Source organism: Leptonychotes weddellii, chromosome 9, assembly GCF_054177405.1.
Source record: "Leptonychotes weddellii isolate Sample4059 chromosome 9, ASM5417740v2, whole genome shotgun sequence".
Lineage (NCBI taxonomy): Eukaryota > Metazoa > Chordata > Mammalia > Carnivora > Phocidae > Leptonychotes > Leptonychotes weddellii.
The window spans coordinates 32,197,137-32,215,339 of NC_138377.1; the positions used below are offsets into that span (position 1 = coordinate 32,197,137).

The 18,203-nt window shown below is 45.8% G+C and overlaps 1 long non-coding RNA gene and 1 pseudogene across 1 annotated transcript; both read left to right on the forward strand.

The window, feature by feature from the left end:
- Nucleotides 1–1,120: 1,120 nt before the first annotated feature.
- On the forward strand, nt 1,121–3,590 carry LOC145723251 (uncharacterized). Its single transcript, XR_014148175.1, has 2 exons — nt 1,121–1,249; nt 3,324–3,590. It is a non-coding gene; the product is annotated as an uncharacterized LOC145723251 (long non-coding RNA).
- A 5,121-nt stretch (nt 3,591–8,711) lies between these two features.
- LOC145723252 (multifunctional methyltransferase subunit TRM112-like protein pseudogene) lies at nt 8,712–9,703 on the forward strand (annotated as a pseudogene).
- Nucleotides 9,704–18,203: the final 8,500 nt, after the last annotated feature.

The window sequence follows — 18,203 nt, forward strand, 5'->3', positions numbered from 1 at the left end:
AAATGGATTTTTTTTTAGCACACCTGAGGATTGAACGAGGTCACAGGACAAGAATACACTCTTTTTTTTTTTTTTAAGATTTTATTTATTTGACAGAGAGAGACACAGCGAGAGAGGGAACACAAGCAGGGGGATGGGAGAGGGAGAAGCAGGCTTCCCGCCAAGCAGGAGCCCCAATGTGGGGCTCGATCCCAGGACCCTGGGATCATAACCTGAGCCGAAGACAGACGCTTAATGACTGAGCCACCCAGGCACCCCGAATACAGACACTCTTGAAACATCAAATCTGTGATACCAAAAAAAAAAAAAACAAAACAAAACCACCTCTCAAAAAACAAAAATGAAGTTCTTGTAATTCAGCGGGTTCCTGAAAGTTCTCACCATCTGGGGGCAGAGAAATTCCGCATAGGTGCTCCGGTAGCATTGGAAATGATTTACGGGGATATTTAGACTTGGAAATGTAAGCAGGGAACAGGTTACAAAGTTTGAGGATGATAATTCTTGACATCTCCCTTCAAGAGGTTAAAGAAACTCTCACGCTGGCTTCCTCCTCCTCCTCCTCAAGAGGGATTCAGGGCCACGCCTTAAGGCCAAGGAGGAGGGACCACCTTCTTCACCTGCCCTCTGCCTTCCCGACTCAGCCCTCAGCAGCCTCCCCTTCCTGGCAACTATTCCCAACATTCACTTAAACAAAATCAATGCCCTACTGAGCCACCCAGGCGCTCTCAATGCCCTACTTTTTAAAGGAGCAGTTAATTGTTCAGCCTCTCACAAGAAGAAGGGAAGCCCTGAAAATGTCAGCAATGAATTCCCAGTGATGTCAAAGTTTGATTTGACCTCAGGAGGTTAAAGTCGCCATGTTTCAAGAGGCATAATTTACAAAGTTTTGTTCCTGTTGAACTAATCCAAAATATTTGTACTTTGGGGGCACCTGGGTGGCTCAGTCAGTTGAGCATCTGCCTTCGGCTCAGGTCATAATCTCAGGGTCCTGGGATCGAGCCCCCGCGTCGGGCTCCCTGCTCAGTGGGGAGTCTGCTTCTCCCTCTCCCTCTGCTCCTCTCCCCACTTGTGCTCTCTCCCTCTCAAATAAATAAACAAATCCTTAAAAAAAAAAATTGTACTTTGACCGAGGTCCTGGGCTCAGTGCTGTGGGAAGATACAAAAAAACACAAGCGTCTGCATCAGTCACTATGCTTAAGAAAGTGTGCGGTGAGAGAGAAGAGACTGAGATGGGATGCACACGGCACAGGTGAGTCCAAGGAGTGCTGGAGCTAAAGGAAACACAGTCATGCAGGGAGGAAGAGCATTCCCCTTGGGCTAGGCTGGGAGCCCCAGGCTTCACGAAGGTAGTGGGATAGGCAGCACACAGGCTTCCAGCAGGGGAGATGGCGTTCCAACAGGGCAGATGATGGGTGCAAAGGCCCAGGGGCAGGAATTTAAAGAATATGTTAGGTCTGACAAAGAGGTTCCTGAATGAAGCCTCATTAAAACAAAAACAACAACAAAAATGAGGCCACTTCGAAGTTTCTAGTTTTTATCAGATAGTCCCAGTAAGACCTAAGATTTTTCTTTCATCCCTAAACAAACAGAGACCCGACTACTGGGGCACAGCAATCTGAAAGAGAACACTGGATAGCCCTTCAGCTTCTTGTTCCCATGCTTCACCCTCAGTGTGGACAATGCCCTACAAACATAGGGGCCCTCGATACCAGTGACAGTGGACACATGAGAAAGGACTCTTCCCTGATGCTGGCTGGTGCTGGATCCCTAAAGGAGCAGGGTGGGACCTCCACTGGGGCTCTCTGGGATGGGTGGACAACCCCCTGCAACACACACACACACACACACACAGTGGTCCCACCCCTCACATGTGGCATGGGGCTTTTGCCTTCCATCCTCTGTTTTAACACTGGTTATTTCATTTCTGTACTGCCCAGACTTTCTCCTTGTTGTCTCCATAGGAAGCTTTGGAACTTCTCTGTTCCCTTCCTTCACAGCACTGGTTCCCAATAGGGGAGCTACTATTCTCCAGGAGGTATTTTAGAATTTTGTGGAGGCTTTTTTTGGTTATCTCCATGCTGGGAGGGGCACTACTGGCTTTTACTAGGGAGAAATCAGGAAGTCCTCCTGCAATGTGCTGGAGAGTTCTGCAGGAATCATCCTATAGCCCACACGATGTTAGAATGTTCCATGAGACATTTCTGTAGGTAAAACAATCTGATTACAGTGCTTTGAGCCTTGAAACCTAACTCCATTTTACACGTGAACACAATGTATTTTTTACCTACTTTTATATGCCCAGTTTAACTACCGACCCTGTCCCAGGAATGCAATTACCACGGAAACAGAGGGGAAACTGCATTTCCTTTTGTGTCGAATTTTACGGTATTCAGCATTTTGGAAAATCACACTACCTACAGCAACTCTACTAGTGTTTTTTGAGCTTCCCAGACAACACACCTGGGGTAGTCTGCATCTTTAGTGGTGGTGTGTGGGGGTGCAGGACATCTGACTCCTCTGCTGTAACTTCTAGTGCAGCCACACCCCAGAATTTACATTTTTGAAAGTAATATTTTAAGTTGGTGTCCTTTTCCCTTATATTAGAGTTAGAGTTTGTGACATTTGTATTTTCCAAAGATGCCACACCAATATATACCCCATTCCATGTGCTTTCCTTACAACATGACATTGATATTCCTCCACTGAGCTTGGAGCGGGGTGGGTGGGACACGGCAGGTGAGGGGGTGGACTGCAATGTTCCTTCCCCTTGCACTGGGTGGACCTTTGTAACTGCCTTGACCAATAGAATGTGGTAGAAGTAATGCTGTGTGATGTCTGAAACTGGGTGTGATGGTTAATTTTGTGTGTCAACTTGGCTGAACCACCGTGCCCAGATATCTGGTAAAGCATTATTCTTGATGTTTTTGTGAAAGTGTTTTTGGATCAGATTAACATTTAAGACTGTAGACTTTGAGTAAAGGAGATTGCTCTCCATAATGTAGGTGAGCCTCACCCAATCAGTTGAAGACTCAAATAGAACAAAAGACTGAAAGGGGGAATTCTGTAGCCAGTGGCCTTCAGACTTGAACTGCAGCAATGGCTCTTTGAGTCTCCAGCCTGCTGGCTCACTTTGCAGATTTCGAACTTGCATTTTGGAATTACAGATTTGGGTGTGTATATATATATATATATATATATATATATATATATATATATATACTGGTTCTGTTTTTCTTAAGAACACTAATACACTAGGTCATAAAAGGTGATACAACCTTCACCTTGCTCTCTCCTTCCTTTGGGTACTTGCCTTGGAAAAAAAGCCACTATGTTGTGAGGAAGCCCAGGCAACATGGAGAAGCCATGTGTGGATGTTCCTGCCAACAGGCACCTAGCTGGTAACCAGCCTCAATAACCAGTGAGTGAGTAAAGGAGCCTGTGAGAGACACCAGCCCCCAGCCTTCATCAACAACTGTAATCTGAAGCCCCAGACATCCCAGGGCAGAAATAGCCATCCTCACTATGTTTGGTCTGAATTACTAACCAATAGAAATCTTGAGATAATAAATGATTAAAGAATTTCTCTTCAAGACTTAGTTCAAAACTTTTTTATCTAAATGATTTGATACTTGAAAGATAAGGTCCCTGGGGGTGCCTGGGTGGCTCAATCGTCTGACTCTTGATTTCAACTCACGGCATGATCTCAGGGTCGTGAGATAGAGCCCCAGCTTGGGCTCCGCAGTAGTGTGGTGCATGCTTAAGATTCTCTCTCTCCCTTTCCCTCTGCCCCTCCCCGCTCTCTCTCTCTCTAAAAAGAAAGAAAGAAAGAAAGAAAGAAAGAAAGAAAGAGAAGATAGGGTCCCTAAAGAGTGAAGATTAAAATGGTAATAAGGACTTTGCGATCAAACCTATGAAAATTGAGCACACCCTACCTAGTCTAGGGACACACCTGCCCTTGGTGACTTCCTGACCAGGTGCTTTAGGTGATAAGGCAGAGTAAGGCCCAAACCACACCCTCTAATATCTGGCCTGGAAAGATGCTACTTCCTGTCTCAGTGAGTTCCCACCCAGATCCTCAGGGGTCTGGCCTCCCACATGCACCTCCAGTCAGGGCCTGCCCACATTCCAGGGAAACCGAAGGCCAGCTTTGAGGAAGAAGCTGCTGACCAGGAGTTGACTAGCTGCTTTCCTGATCCTCCGAAAACCAGGGCATTTAGATGAATCACCTCTGGGTCCAGAGTCATGCCCCCTGGAGGCCCAGAGGAAATTCAATCAAGCCTCAGGCTGTTCAGGAAGAGCTAGAAGCTAGCCCCAGCCGCGCCGCAAGAACAGGAAGCCCAGACTGGGAAGCAAGGGTTCCGCGCCTGAGCTTTCCTTCACACGGCAACGCTTAACTTGGGAATCTGAATCCAGGTCAAAGAAAATCATTCGGACAGTGGCTGGTCCCAAAGACAGCAATGCCCATGATGACGGTGACATGTTCTCAAAGCAGAGCAGCAGAAGGGAGCCCGGGAGGGTCCCAGCCGCGAAGCTGGCAAGCCGGTGTTGAGCACAATAGAGGTTCTTCATCCCCTTGAAAAGCGTGCGGGCAATAAAGATAGTCAGAGTTTATGCAGCGCCTGCCATGTGCCCGGCACCAGGCTCAACTCTTTACAAACATGGTCTTATCACATTCTTAAAATATCCTCTCAAGTAGGTACAGTATTTGCTCCACTTTACAGATGAGGACACAGACTTGGCCTGCAACGCGAGTCAGATACTCTGCATTTCAAAGCCTGCGCTCTGACCCACTGTGCTGTTATCCTGACCCCCCCTTAACCCCTGAATGTGTACTCCCCAGGTACAAGACAAGCTCCTCCGTGACCACTGGACAACCATGACAATCAGGAAATTGACACTGACTCAATAATACCGTGCGATCCACAGCTCCCAGTCAGATTTCGCTGGTTGTCCTAATGACGCCACTTACAGGTCCAGCATCCAAACTGGGATCCCAGTTGCATTCAGTTGTCATGTCCCTTTAGTCTATTCCAATCTAGAACAGTTCTTCAGACATGCCTCATCTTTCACGACCTTGACAGTTGTGAAGAGCACAGGCCGGTTACACTATGTCACGCCCCCCAATTTGAGTTTGTCTGATGCTTCCTCGTGGTTTATACATTTGGGGCAGGAATACCACAAGAACGGTGCTGTGTTCTTTTCAGGTTATTGTATTAGGAGGCACACGACATCCATTTGCCCCATTCCTGATAAACACAGAGGGACTTTTAACCAAGGACTTGGAGTCATATACTAAGAAAAAACACTGTAAGAGCCTAGAATTCCCATGCCCCCCCACCCCGCCCCACCGCCCAGCTCAACAAATCCCATTTTGAGGGGCAGCCAGCTGGGCAGAGGCCAGATCCGGTCTAGAAGGGGAACAACAATATCGCTGGAAGGTGTTAGGACAGAACAGATTGTATTTGTCTGAACTCGTCCTAGGGAGGGAACCGGAGTGGTAGGAGGGAGTTCTTCCCCAGCCATTTGGGGAGGAGGGAAAGACACCACAGGGGTATTCTCAAACAACTGGAAGACCAGAGAGCTGGACGCCAGGGAAGGAAAACACGAAGCTGCCTCAGGACAGGGAAGGAAAACACGAGGCAAGAGAAAATGAGCAGAAGGAGAGGAAAAACAGGACACAACGGCATCAGCACAAAGGCTCAAAGTATTTGTTTCATGTGACTGCATGGGTGTTTAAAAAGTAAGCTTAAAACCCATATAAACTAAGCCTAAGAATATAAAACTTATGACCTCCACATCTTAAATAAAACCCACTTGAACTGAAACAAAACAATGGACAAGAAATAAAAAGTAAGCTTATTTTGAGGTTATCTCTTAGTCCGTAGACTTGTAACCAAATAACCTGTGTTGATAATCCCAGATCTTTGGGGAAATTCCTCAGTCTTGCTGAGACTCAGGTTTCTCATCTGTGAAATGAGGAGGAAAAGCACCTCACAGCGTTGCCCCGAGGACTAACTAGACACCCCTCGTCATGCACTCGGGCAGTCCCGACTGTGGGCTGACTGTGTAGCACCACGGTTCCCGGGCTGGGAATTCAGCAGAGGACACAAGAGCCCCCACAGAGCTGACATCCGGGGGGCACAGCCTACCAGAGTGTTCTGTAAGCTGTCACGCATTGCTGTCACGCCCTGGGCACATTGAAGGAGTCACTGCTATTCCAAGGTAATAGTGAGTGTGACCTAGGTATTGGGGAAATCAAGTCACAGAGGCAATGTAAGCCACAGTAGTACTAAGCAGAGACACGAAGTCACTCCCAGTTCTCTTCAGAGTCTGTTATCTGGGAAAGAAATGTGCCTATCTGAAAACCTATCGTGGATGACAGGAGCAGAAACACTCTGGAAGAATACTGACCAAACTTCTCAGGGGGAAGGATGAGAGACAGAGTCTTACTCAGCCGCAGCTGCTGAGTCAGGAGCAAACCGGGTGTTGTATGATCTGAGGAGTCTGGAGACCTGCTGAGTGAAAAGTTGCTCCTGGCACTAGGTCTTCGGCTTTCTCTTTGCCTTTCTGACTTTCTCTGCCTCTTCCTAAAAATCCACGTCCTCCTCACATCTTCCCAAACCCACACAAACACTAGTGCTCACGTTTTGGTCGCTATGATTTCCAGTCGGATTTCATTATTAAGCAGCTACCTCTTTTCACTGTCTCCCTTTATGGAGAGCCCATTTATACACAAAAAATAAAGTTTTTAACAGAAGCACAAAAAGCAACTCACTCTTTAAAAAAGCTTTGCTTTGGGTGCCTGGGTGGCTCAGTTGGTTAAGCGACTGCCTTCGGCTCAGGTCATGATCCTGGAGTCCCGGGATCGAGTCCCGCATCGGGCTCCCTGCTCAGCAGGGGGTCTGCTTCTCCCTCTGACCCTCTTCCCTCTTGTGCTGTCTCTCACTCTCTCTCTCAAATAAATAAAATCTTAAAAAAAAAAAAAAAGCTTTGCTTTTTTGCAGAAGATTGATTGATAGACTTGAGAGAGAGAGAGAGAGAAAGCACATGTGAGCAAGCCCGAGCTGGGGGGAGGAGCACAGGGAGAGGGACAAGCAGACTCCCCGCTGAGTACCGAGCCCCCGTGGGGCTCAATCCCAGGACGCCGAAATCATGACCTGAGCTGAAATCAAGAGTCAGACACTCAACCGAATGAGTCACCCAGGGGCCCCCCAAAATGTTTTTGTTGGGGAGCCTGCCTGGCTCAGTCAGTAGAGCACGTCACTCTTGACCTCAGGGTCATGAGTTTGAGCCCCATGTTGGGTGTGGAGCCTACTTAAAAAAAAAAAAAAAGTAAAAAAATAAAGTTGTGGTGGTAATATATACATAACACAATATTTATCCTTTCAGCCACTTATGAATGTACAGTTCAGTGGCACTAAATCCACCCCCAGGGCTGGGTAGCCAGCATCACTATCTGTACCCAAAATGTCTTCATCATCTCCAACAGAAACTCTGTTCCTACTGAACAATAACTCCCCCTTCGCCTGCCCCATCAGCCCCCAGAAACCTCTCTTCTACTTTCTGTCCCTGTGAACTGGCCTCTCCTCGGTACTTCACATACGTGGAATCAGACACTATTTATTCTTCCATGTCGGGCTTATTTTCTGACATCATATTTTCAAGGCCTATCCAAGTTTCAGCATCTATCAAAATTTCATTCTTGTTTTGTGGCTGAATACTATTCCATTATACATACCTTGCTTATCCATTCGTCTGTTGATGGACATCATTTGGGTTGTTTGCCCCTTTTGGCTACTGTGAATAAAACTGCTATGAACATGGGTGTGCAGGTTATCTGTTTGCATCTCTGCTTTCAGTTCTTTGGGATACAGCCCCCGAAATGGTGTTGCTGGGTCATAGGATAGTTCTATGGTAGTTTGAAGCAACTCACTTTTGAGGGGTTTTTTTAATGAATATGCTTATACCCTTACTCTGTTCCATAAAAGGATTTGAGATGTTTAGAAAAACACACATAATAAAGAGGGAGAAAGAGTTCAAAGAACTGGGGCAAAGGGAAGACTGGTTTGGAGCACCTGGGTGGCTCGGTCAGTTAAGCGTCTGCCTTGGGCTCAGGTCATGATCCCAGGGTCCTGGGATCCAGTCCCGCACCGGGCTCCCTGCTCAGCCCAGTGCTTGTGCTCTCTCTCTCAAATAAATAAAAATCTTAAAAAAAAAAAAAAAAAGGGCGGGGGGACTGGTTAGTGCTTGGGTAGGGCGGATCTGCCCCTCAGACACACGCTCGTGTCTTCTCCCCTGCTGGGATGTGCTGCCACATTCAGAAGGCTGTTTCCTTGGCAGATGACCCGGCTGTGCCACGTTGGCAGAGTGGCCTCTCCAAGCAGCACACTTCACAGGGGCTTCACTGTGCACACGAACCGGGTGGAAATTGGCACCATAACCTGAACCACACCGCATTTCTCCTGAATTCAGACCTAGGCCTGGGTGGGTCCTTTAAGGACCATCGAGGGCAACCCTCTCAACACCCAGATGAGGAAAGATGCAGAGCGGTTAAGTGCCCCCAGGGAAAAGGCAAAGTGTGCAAATAGCAGAACTGAAATTCAAAGCCCTATGTCCAGATGCCAGCCAAGAACCCTCCCTGCTGCTTCTCATTTCCATGACCCTGCTTTCCTTTGCTTCAGCTCTGCAAATTCTTCACTTATTTGGGAAATTATGATGTTCTCGTTCTTTTTAAACTTCTCCAAAAATTATGTAGTTTCAAAATTCTGAAGGCTAAAATGACTACGATGTGGTCCTAAATAAGGTGGACATTAACCGTGTACCCTGGGAGAGACGCCACAAATCCCATTGCTGAAGCATAAGCTGTGTTACTTATTTTATAAAACTTTCCATTAGCTGGTTCCTCAATAAGAGTGTTACTTCCTGGTTTCCATGGTGATTTTTTAAAAATTTCACTCAAACACTAATATCCAGATGAGAGCAGACACGAATCCAACATGCCAGAGCTTTGTGATGACCAGAGCTATACCTCGTGATGGACCTCGCATCAGCCAAACATTCACCGAGCTCTGGGTGATAGCGGGCGGACGGGGGATGGGGGTGAAACTGGACAGACCCTAAGGATCCTGCTCCATCTGGGCTTCCATTTCGATGCTAACATGAACTGCTTTGTGGCGACATGAAGCTGCTCACGCACAACCTGCTGAGCTCGCATGTGCGGGGCGGGGGGTGGCGTGGCTTCCCTCTGCTCCTCCAGGCCACCGAGGTCCGCATCAACCTGGTGGAGTTCAACACTGACTTCGTGTGATACCCAAGTCGCATCTGGTCAAGGTGCCCAAAGGGCCGATTGAAGGGTATGAGCATGATGAGAAATTCCTGACGCAGATGCACCACGTGCTGCTGGAGGTGGATGTGCTGGAGGGCACCTTGCAGTGCCCAGAGTCTGGATGTCTGTTCCCCATTAGTCGCAGGATCCCCAACATGCTGCTGAGTGATGAGGAAACCAAGACTTAATCGTGCCAGGTGCTAGTTTTTCAGTCTGTAACCAGGAATGTTTTTGTTGATGTATATCCTGTTTGCTAGGTCTGTCGTGTATCCCCAAACCTGGACCCAGTGACACACGAAACACAGTGTTCTTGAGCTCGATATATTTCTTTTTCTCATTAAAGGTTCAAAACCAAAAAACAAAAAAACAAAAAAAAAACCCTTTTTCTTTTAGAACAGCTTTAGGTTCAGAGCGAAATTAAGAGGAGGTATAGAGATTTCCAGTTACCCCTCCCCCACGCACACACTCATGCAGAGCCTCCCCCCTTATCAACATCCCCCGCCAGAGTGACACACTTGTTACAAGTGACCAACCTACACTGACACATCATAGTCACCCAAAGCCCATAGTTTACATTAGGGCTCACTCCCGGTGCTGTCCACTCTGTGGGTTTAGAATGACATATATCCGTCATTAGAGTATCACACAGATCTCATACTTTCACTGCCCTAAAAAAATCCTTTGTGTGTTTATTGACTTTTTTGGACATATTTCATCTTTCACTAAAACAATGCCCTCAGAAGCATTGCAACTTCCTCTCTTCCCTCCATGAGTCACCTTAAAGCACACTGGTGGTTTCAGGACTTCCTCAGTATTTTTCTAGATGTGTCTTATATAAATTTACAGGCTTCCCCTAGAAGAGGTCTAACAGATCTCCTCATTCAACTTCAATGCAATTCCTCAAACCCCGTAGATGTGGCAGAGAGGTTGGTCGCGGACTCTAGCACAAGATCGCCCTGCTCCAAATCCTAGCTCTTGTTTTGTGCCATCCTACAAGCTGCCTCATCTCCTTGTGCCTCGTTTTCTCATCTGAAAAATGGGGATGATAGTAATATAACCTACCTTATTAGGTCACTATAAGAAGTAAGTGAGTTAATATATATATATATTGGCCTTGGAGAAGTGTCTGGCACTTTAATAAATTATCGACAAAACTCTTGCCTACACAAGCCAGGCATCACCAGGCTTTGGGGACATAATGATAAATAAAACATAGATCCTGCTTTCAAGAGGGTTATTCAGAGGAGAACACAGAAAATACACACATGGAAAAGCAACATCACATGTTCTTATCATGAACATTTTTTAAAGATTTTATTTTTAAGTAATCTCTATACCCAACGTGGGGCTCAAACTTACAACCCCAAGATCAAGAGTTGCATGCTCTACCGACTGAGCCAGCCAGGCACCCCTATCATGAACATTTTTAAACAAGATAGTACCATATCACTCTGTGTTCTATATGGAAACTTGTTGCTATAATATTACCGCTGAATACCAGCATTTTCATTTAGAATTTGCTAAATGCCACCATCCATTAATTCACCAATATTTATCGAGCACCTACCATGTTGTAGGCACTATACTAGGGCACTTAGGACATAAATGTGATATAGACTCAAAATGTTGACATGTCATTCTCCCCAGCCTTCCCTCTTCCTCCACCTTCTATGCCCCACTCAAGAGTGTCTATGACTGCCTTCTTGGTTCCTGAGCTTCAGGGTAGAGGGGAGAGCTGAGAATTGAGAGAGGTTGGCTTGACTGACATAACTGAAGTGGTGTGGGGGTGGACAGGAGAGATATACAGATTTGAGTAAGTTGGAAGAAGGGAGATTTTGGAGAGTAGCTGCTGTGATGAGTGTGACTTTGGGAACACAGACACATGATGAGGAACTTTAGAACTTCTGCTGGGCACTCTGCAGTGTAATTCCTTCTACCTAGCCTTTTCTAGAGACTTCAGTAAAGATTCCAGGGCTTTTGGATGTGAACCTGGGGCTTCTTTTGAATATAGTTCCATGCTGGCTGTAGTAGCCAGCTTCTTTTGAATATAGTTCCAGACTGGCTGTAGTAGCCAGCTTCCAAGAAGGCTCAGTGAGTCTTGCCTGCTGGAATTCATGCCCTTGTGTGGTCCCCTCCCACACTGAATAGGGACAAAAACTGTGTAACAATAGGATACTGCAGAAAGGAAAGAGTGGAACATCTGAGGCTATATCCTAAAAGACACAGCAGCTTCTACCTCATCCTATTGGATGGATCACTTGCTCTCAGGGAAGTCACCTGCCATGTTGTGAGGATCCTCAAGGTCAAGTCCATGTGGGAGAACCAAGGCCCCCCTCCAACAGCCAAGATACTCTGCCAGCCACATGAGTGAGCCTGCTTAGAATTGGATCCTACAGCCCTGGTCAACAGCTTGCTGCAACCTCGCGAGAGATCCCCAAGCCAGAACCACTCATCTGAGCCACTCCAAAATACCTGACCTGTGTGAGATAATAAACAGTCACTGTTATTTTTAAATCTCTAGGTTTTGGGGTAAATTATTGTGCAGCTAAACACTGGCTATGAGGTGGCTCATCTTTACTGAGGTACCCAAAGCTACCTGAGGTTCCCGGCCACCTCAACCCATAAACACAAAAGAGGACACAGCAAGAGTAATACTTGGATCTCACCTCTCTCACCTCTTCTGCTGAAGCAAGACCTGGACCTGAGATCTTCTGTAAATTAACCATTCCCCCTACTTCCTTAGGAAAGTGACAAGTATGCCTATGAATTGGGAGAAGAGGCATATGTCTCCTGTGTGTTTATGAATCTCCCTGGGTGCGGTTTTCCTGTCTCTCACGGGCATCGCTGATGGGTTCTGAGATACCCCTGTTTCCTGCCGGCCCAATACTGCCACCAGGGGTCAGTGCCCCTGGCCAAGCACCAAAGTCTCCCACCAGGCATTGCCGCGACCTTTCAGGTATTGCTTCTGAGCAATTCACTGGACCAAAGTGAGGAGCTACTCTGTGATGGTGTGGCTGAAAGATGCTTCTCTCCTCTCCAATGCAGTGTCCTTACCCTACGGTTTTATTGAGAGTTTATGGAAATAATTTGTTTTTACTCACAGCCCTCTCTCTCCTTAGGTCTCAGACCTGTGTCCATATGTTGAGACTTCCACTGAGTGACCTGTATGTTGTTATCAGGATTTTTTTTTTAAAGATTTTATTTATTTATTTGACAGAGAGAGAGAGAGCGAGAGCAGGAACACAAGCAGGGGGAGTGGGAGAGGGAGAAGCAGGCTTCCCGCGGAGCAGGGAGCCTGATGCGAGTCTTGATCCCAGGACCCCGGGATCATGAACTGAGCCAAAGGCAGATGCTTAACCAACTGAGCCACCCAGGCACCCCTGTTATCAGGATTTTTAGTACCCTGTGGCACCCCAGCATTTGTTGCTGGGTCAGGCTCAACATGGCTGCAGGCAGCTCTAGGCTCACATCATGCCAGTTTGGCAACACTAGGGAAGAAAAGAATTTCCTGCTTTAGAAGACATAACTCCCAGGGAATGGCTCTGATTGGCTGGACTTGGGTCTCATGCCCACCTCTTGGGCTATAGACAGGGGAAGGCAGGGGACTGTGCTAGACAGTCCCACCAGGATTACCCGGAGCTCCCCAAAGGAAGGAGGCATGCTCTCACCCTCAAAGCAGTAGGGAGGGAGGGGAAGGGATGGTGGCAGATTAAAACAACAACTTCCCGCTGTTCTTCAGTTTCTAGACCTGCCTAGGCATCCGAGTGTGACCTCCAGCATTGGACCCAGTGATCCCAGCCATTCAAGGTCATGGTCCCTAACTGAGGAGCTTGCTGTCTCCAGAGTGGGGTCCATCTATACCACTTTCTTTGACTCATTCCATGTGCTCCTTCCTCAGACTCTAGTTCAAGGGTGAGAGGTCATGACTTTTGCACCCTCTTTATCATATTCCTTCTAAACTTCCCTGAATGTTGCCCTTTGAGTTGCCTTTCCCTGCCATCCTGATGTCTGCCTGTACTTGCCAAAAGTCATTCCCACATAACCAAATCTTTAAAAATGCATAGATTTATAACCTCCTGCTTATTCTCCAGCTTTGAGTCCAGCTGTGAGAATTTTAGGGCAAGACACTCAGGGGTCCAGGTGTTAGACCTTTACATAATGCAAGTATGGCAGCCTCCCTCCTTCCTACCTCATGATCCCGTGTAACTTTGAGGTGAGTAATCAGACAATTGCTCTTTTTGTGACCAGAGGAATCTCTTCTGCTGACAGCCCCATGGGTCCTTCTTGCCACTGCCAATAGCCCTTGATGATTGGTCTAGAAACTGACCCATCCTCATTGGATGTAGCATTTCACCAGTGTCCTGGCAAAGTGCCTGACAGTGTTCTCTGCTCGCAAACTACCTTGCCCATCTTCCTTAGACTGCCAAGGAGGTGCATCGGTCCTCTGTGGATGGGTCAGGTGATTTGTCAAAGAGCAGGAAACCATGGGATGGGCAAAGGTTCTAATTATACAGCACTCTCATGCCCTCAAACAACACAAAGAAAAAGTGTTGCTGTATTAATTTCCTAGAGCTGTAATAACAAAAGTACCACAAACTGGGGGGCTTAGAACAATAGAAATGTATTGTGTCCCAGTTCTGGAGGCTAGAAGTCCAAAATCAGGGTGTCAACAGGGCCGTGCTCCCTTGAAAGCTCCAGGGAAGGATCTGTTCCAGGCCTCTGTCCTAGATGCTTGGCCTCTCACAGCATAACTCCAATATCACCTCATGTTCTCCTTGTCTTCATGTCTCAAATCTCTCCATTTTATAAGGATACCAATCATATTGGGTCAGGGCTCTACTAATGATTGGGTGGGGTATTAACTTGGTTAGCTTTGTAAAGTCCTTATCTCCAAATAAGGTCATATTCGGAGGTCCTGGGGGTTAGGTCTCCATGTATCTCTTTTTTGGGGGAAGGGACATAATTCAACCCATACCAGAGACCTAGGCCTTCAAAAGAAGGTTGTCCTGTGGGGTTCCTTTCTCTAAACTTCTTTCTCTGTACTCCAAATTCCCCTCTTCACAGGCAGCTGCCTTTTCTGTGTCCCCTGGTCCAGGGCTTCACCCTGCCATTGCAGAAGCTCTCTTCTGGGACCTTGCCATCTGCTGAGCCATTATGACCCTAGAGGGACAGGGTGGCCCCACAGTGGGGGATCCCACTTCAGTTCAGTCTCCTCACCAGCCAGAGGCATGACAGATCACTCACCACTTTTCAAAAAAAAAAACAAAAAACAAAAACAAAACCTGGCAAGTCACTCCAAAATGAGCATTGGCTTTTCTTGGCAACCATACCATCTAATCTCCTATGAGAAAAAGAATCCCTTGGGGTTGGTTTATTTGTTTGGTGCAGAGTTGAATTAATCATTCTCTGCAGTTCAGGGCAACCCACCATCAAGGGTCAGTACACTACCCCTTCCTCACTTGCTCTTGCTCTCTCCTCTTCCTCATCAATGGTCTCTCCCAGTCCTGCCTCTTTCCCATAGGCACCCACTCCAGGGCTCGCTGTGAGTCCTAGAAGAGGCCTGGGTCCTTGTCAAGCACATAGGGTTGTTTTAATTTGTTTTGTACTTTTAATTTTTATGAATGGTCTATTGCTCTAGATAGCATTGTGCTTCTTACTTTTATTACTCTATTGATGTTCCTCATGTTAAGATGATTTTATTCTCACCACTTTTGCAACATAAGCTTCAACATAGTTGAATTAAGGAACATTTGATTTCTTCTTGGGTGTGGCTTATGTTACAAGAGCCCTAAATGTAACTATAATTGACACTCTCCTCTACATCCCAGAGGGGTAGAACCAGATCCGATTAGACTGAATTCTCATTCCACATCTCTCTGCATACCACCTGAACAAGGGCAATGGGAAGTTCCCCATGTCACCTCACATAACCCAGACACAGACACATAAATGCAGTCTGATCCTATTCACTGATACCGTGAGGATGCAGCCAGCCACATCCAGGATGTGGGGATTCCAAAGGACAAATGATCTGGCTTCTCCAACAAATAAATGTCATTAAAAGAAGATGGGATGAGGGGTGGTAAAGGAGAAATGAAAATGGGTTAAAAGATACTTAAGAGACATATTAACCAAGTGCAACATGTGAACCTTATTTAGATCATGATTTGAAAAAGGCAACTGTGAAAACACATTTTCAAGATAATGAAGGAATTTTCAACATAAATTAGGTATTAGATGAAATTGAGTTTTTAGGTTTTTTAGGTACAGTAATTCTATTATTAATATGGCTTTAGTAAAGCTCTTATTTTTAGATATTCATATTGAAGCATTTATAGATGATATGATGTCTCGTATTTGCTTTATAATACTCTAGTGTGGGGGTTGGCAAATTTTTTCTGTAAAAGGTTAGATAGCAATATTTTAGGCTTCCTAGGCCACATGATCTCAGTCATAACTACTCAGCCTTGCTGTGATGGGAAAACAGGTATAGATATTGCACGCATGAATAGGTAGGCTGTGGTCCAATGAAACTTTATTTTCAAAAACAGGAGACAAGTCAGATTTGGCTCATGGGGTCATGGTTTGCCAATTCCAGCTGAAGTGCAAAAAAAAAAAAAACAAAACAAAACAGAGAAGAGCAGAAAGGTGAAAAAGACCAACGAAATGTTGATATTGTTGAAGTCAGATGACAGGAACATAGTGGTTCATTACACTATTTCTCTATTTTTGTGTATGTTTGAATATCTCCATAATAAAAAAAAACGAACGCACTGAAGAGGTCTTTTTGCAAAGAAAGAAAACTATTTGCCTTTGACTTCTGTCCTTACCTCCCTCACTTCCTTTACTTTTGCTTGTCTGTTTCTCAGATCTGTTTCACACACCCACTCACACACCCACTTTCACTTTGATATATTTTTTAATCGAAATGAACTTCAGGCAGCCCTGTCCTGCTGAGGAATGCAGCGAAATCCTTATGATGGGTTCTCATATTCTTTCCCAGGAGGCTCACAGGCCCATTTCCTTTCAGAGCTTTATACCCTTGGAAACACTTTTCCTAAAATGGAGATTCCAGGCCTCAGGGCTGAGGCCTACCAGCCTTTGGGAAGCATTGTTGTTTTCTTATTTCTCAGCAGGAAATAGGAATGTCCCAGGGAGGATTAGAACATTACCCAACAGCTCTGGTGAAGGGCTGGGAACACTGACTGGAAGTTGGAATCTGGTCGGAACATCTGGGAGTTCAAAGAAAGAAATGCTAAGCTATTCATCAGGTTCCATAAATTCTCTTAAAAGTAGATGACTATGAAGCAGACAGAAGACAATGGAGCGTGTTGTCAGAGAAAAGGCATTACATACATCTCACTTGAAACTGCCCGGAATGTGTAGACTGACTATGTCACTTCAAACTGTGGGCCACAGATCCACCGAGGAAAGAATAGCTGTTGACCCTTCTCTTCCAAGATCCTTCAGTGGATGACAAAGACACCTGCAAAAGCTGCCAAATTCTCAGTGACTTAACACAAAACGTTATTTTCACTCATGTCACAATACTAAGTGGGTAATCCTGGCCAGCTAAGCATTCGCATGATCATTCAGGGCTCCCTAAGCTCTATTTTGCAGCCCCACCCCCTTTGAGGTCCTTGGAGTCCTTGTTATTTAGTTGGCAGATGAGGAAAGAGAGCATAGGCAAGGTACACCCACTCCTACTGTACAACAGCATGTCTGTGAAATTCCTCCATATTATGCCTTGAAACAATAGTTCATTCTCTTTTGTTGCTGTGTAATATACTCTATTACGTGATTACACCACAATTTATCCACTCTACTGCTGATGGGCATTTGCACTGTTTTCAGTTTGGGACTATTATCAACAAAACTATTATGAATGTATCTTTAGGTGCACATATCTATGCATTTCTGTTGGGAATGTACCTAGTGGTAGAAATGCTGGGTCAGAGAGCATGCATAGGTAAAACTTCAGTGGATGTTGCCAAATACTTTTCCAAAGTGGTTATGCAAAGGTACATATCTGCCAGCATTGCATGAGACACCCAGTGTCTCCATATCCCTGCAAACATTTGGTATTGTCATCTTTCTCATTTAGCCATTCTGGTGTGAGTGCTGTGGTATCTCCTCATGGATTGATTGATTGGTTCGTTGGTTGATTTTCTCACTGTGGTTTTAATGTGCATTTTTCTTTCTTTTTTTTTAAAGATTTTACTTATTGTACTTGACAGACAGAGACACAGCGAGAGAGGGAACACAAGCAGGGGGAGTGGGAGAGGGAGAAGCAGGCTTCCGGCGGAGCAGGGAGCCCGATGTGGGGCTCAATCCCAGGACCCTGGGATCATGACCCGAGCCGAAGGCAGACGCTTAACGACTGAGCCACCCAGGCACCCCTCAATGTGCATTTTTCTAATGACTAATGTAATTTGAGCATTTTTTTTTTTAGGATTTTATTTATTTATTTGACAGAGAGAGACACAGCGAGAGAGGGAACACAAGCAGGGGCAGTGGGAGAGGGAGAAGCAGGCTTCCCACTGAGCAGGGAGCCCGATGCCGTGCTCGATCCCAGGACCCTGGGATCATGACTTGAGCCGAAGGCAGACACTTAATGACTGAGCCACCCAGGTGCCCCTTTGAGCACCCTTTAAAAGGCTCATTGGCCACTTCAATCTTCTTTTTTGAGAATTTTCCACTCAAGACTTTGGCCTACTTTTCTTTTAGGTAATCTGTCTTTTTCTTATTCAGGATATGAATTTTTTGTCACTTTATGAATTGTGGCTTGCAGTTTTGCTCTCATGTTTTTTTTAATAAACAAAAGTTTTAAATTTTAATGAGATATGGAGTATCCATCTTTTCTTTTAGGGGTAGTATT